Source organism: Mauremys reevesii, linkage group 8, assembly GCF_016161935.1.
Source record: "Mauremys reevesii isolate NIE-2019 linkage group 8, ASM1616193v1, whole genome shotgun sequence".
Classification (NCBI taxonomy): Eukaryota; Metazoa; Chordata; order Testudines; family Geoemydidae; genus Mauremys; species Mauremys reevesii.
Genome location: NC_052630.1, coordinates 6,906,892 through 6,910,017, shown reverse-complemented (window position 1 = coordinate 6,910,017; position 3,126 = coordinate 6,906,892).

Genomic DNA, 3,126 nt, shown 5'->3' with positions numbered 1-3,126 from the left:
GCTGCTCCCCAAATCAGCCTTTTGGAGGAAACCATTTTGTAGATAGCAGAGTGCTACAAGAGAGAGAGAGAAATCCACACAGATTTAGTGCTCATATAATAAAAATGTATGGATGGTTTATAATATAATATAATATAATATAATATAATATAATATAATTAATATAATATAATACAGGGGTAGACAACCTATGGAACGTGTGCTGAAGGTGGCATGTGAGCTGATTTTCAGTGGCACCCACACTGCCCGGGTCTTGGCCATCAATCGGGGGCTCTGCATTTTAATTTAAAATGAAGCTTCTTAAACATTTTTAAAACCTTATTCACTTTACATACAACAATAGTTTAGTTATATAGTATAGAGTTATAGAAAGAGACCTTCTAAAAACGTTAAAAGGTATTACTGGCACATGAAACCTTAAATTAGAATGAATAAATGAAGACTTGCCACAGCACTTCTGAAAGGTTGCCAACCAATATAATATAATATAATATAATATAATATAATATAATAATATAATAGTTCCTATTTTCTTTTTTTATTTCTGTTTTAGAAAGCAATACAAACTTTTTAAACTAAAGAAAAAAATAGAAAAGGCTGAGAAAACATTTCTTCGTCAGCTTGGCGGAAAAATTCATTCTGAGACAGAAGATAGTGAGGGTCAAATTCCAGCTGCCAAGGCATTTTTAAAAAAACGGGATGGCCAGGTGCAAAACAAGCGCTTGAACTGGACAGAGTGTTTATGCTCGAAGGCGGAGAGGTTAAGTCACAAGGCTCTAGAGGTGCTTACATGAATCCCAAGAGGAGTTCAACTGGCTAAAGAAAAGAAAGGCAGAAAGGAACAAGGGACGCTGACTTTGTTTTCCAAAATGGCCAATGGCCAGTATCTAGATTCTTGCTTCGTAAAGCCCACCCCTGTACCCAACATGAAACGTGCAGCCCACTGCCTAGCCTGGGGGGTATCGGGCAAGGTTCCGGGCTGTCTTTAAAACTCTCTGGCTAGAGAAGTGACATGACATTGGCATTGACAGACAGAGCTTCCATGTGCTTCGGAGGCACCTTGTTTATTTCATTCTGAAACCCCCCCCCCCCCCCGTCGTCTCTTCTTTCCTTCTCCCGGTCTCCGCCGCACTTTGAGCCTTTGCTGAGGGGCCAGCCAGACCCCCACGCCCCTCAGCCCAAGGACTCCGGTTCACCCCTGTCCAAGCCACCCGACGAGGTTCGGGGCGGGGAGCAGGGGCTGCTCTCCGGCTAAAGCGGACGGGGAGTGGGGGGTTGTTGCTGGAGGGCTCGGGCTCCGTTCGGAGCTTGCCCGGGGCTGGAGCGCCCTGGAGCCGGAGCCCAGCTGCGGTTTGCCGGCCAGGGCCGTGTTGGGGAGACTCCTCTTCTGGGGATGAGCTTCCGCGCATGATCCCCTGGCGACCCACCCCGGGGTCAGGCTGGGGCAGGGGCTGAGCGGAGCCGGGGCCTGTCTTATCATCAACATACACTGCAGAGACTTCAGCCCCCGGGGCCCTTGGCGTGGCCGGCCCCTGGCCAAGCGCACGAAGGGGCGTTGGGCGGTGGCTCTCTGCCCAGGGGGGAGGGGTGGAACTAGGCAGTGGGGCCAGGGGCCCCCGCTCTGCATTTTATGATTTCCTCCCCCGGCTGGGAAGCTGAGCTGTGAGCTGCCCCAGCACGAGGGAAGAGGGGGGCTGGGGGGGGGGGAAGCCTGCCAGGCTCCGGGGGCTCCCGGGCGCAAGCTTCGGGCACCTGGCTGGAGGGGCTGGGCCAGGGGTGACCCGGGCAATGGGCAGCCCATGCCGGGGGTGTCCCAGCTGCAGCGGGAGTGGGGGGTGAACCGGCTGAGCGCACCGCCTCCAGCAGGGTGCCTGGCCCTGGCTGGGGGGGGGACCAATATTCCCCCTCACCCGCGGGGATGAATCTGTTCCCTCCCTCCACCCATCCGCCAAGTCACGGTCAGATCCCGTGGCTGGAGCCTGTTCGCCCGCCAATAGCCCTACAGGGCAGAGCCAGGCCCGCACGGCCAGGCCGGGCCCTGCACCGGCAGCCTGGGCTTGCCCGAGTCGGGAAAAGAGGCTTTCCAATAACGAGGCCGTAGTCTGGCGCTGGGGAGGCCAAGGTCCTTCTAAACACGCGTCCAGCCCTTGCTGTGTCGGGGAGGTAACGTGGCAATCTAAGGCAAAAGGCCAGAAACGGGGGGATTTTTTTTTGCGGGTAAAAATAAACCGGGATCCTGGCCGCGCTTAGACCCTGGAGCTTTGTAAGGGGTGGGTTTAAAATGGGGCCCGTTTGGTCCGCCTAGGGGCAGGACAGTCTGGTGCGCATTTCCCCGCGGCCCCAGCCTGGCACCTGACAGGAGCCCCAGCAAGACGCTGGAAAATAAGACTCTTGGCAGAAGCCCCGACGTTTCCCCAGTAGCTCCGGAGTTACCCGGACGGACCCACAGTCAGTGCCAGGTCGTTCGCAAGGGAAATAACCCCACGTCTGGGCGGGAGTCCGGTTTGGAAAGGGGCTGACAGATCCCCGGAGCAGGGGAGCATGAAGGGCTCCCACCCAGAGCTCCCTGGACGCACTAGGAAGACGCCACTGATTGCATTAGGCTTTGGGTCAGGCCCTAACAGTGCTGGTGCCACCAGAAAGGGACTCGGCTCCATTGCCCGAAGGGGGGTGCTCGCACGTGCGCGCGGGCTGGGGGGGCTTTAAACGTTCGCCGAGCTTCAGCAGTGCGCTTGCTGGGCTGATCTCCTCGAGCCCGGGGGTCCCTGGGTTTCCTGGAGCCGCTCGACCTTTCCCCACCCACCACCTCAGACGTGTCCACCTCATGGGTCTTCTTTTTCCTCCTTCTCTCTGGCGAGCAATCTGGCCCGTTTGAATTCGCCCCACTGCCTGCCCCTTTGATTCCTGCACTTTGAAATGCAAACCTGCCTTTCAATGCAAATGCTCCGAGAGGCTGGCCCAATAAAAGCCTTTCCTCAGGGAGGTGCCTTTGCGAAGTGGGGGAAGCTGCCCAAGGAGTTCAGGTGAACAGCTTATCAGGAAGGAGTGGGAGCCGCGTACAGGGAGCTCAGGCCAAGCCTGCAGAGCGGCAGAGGCACATTATGCGCGCAGGGCCATCCGGGGATG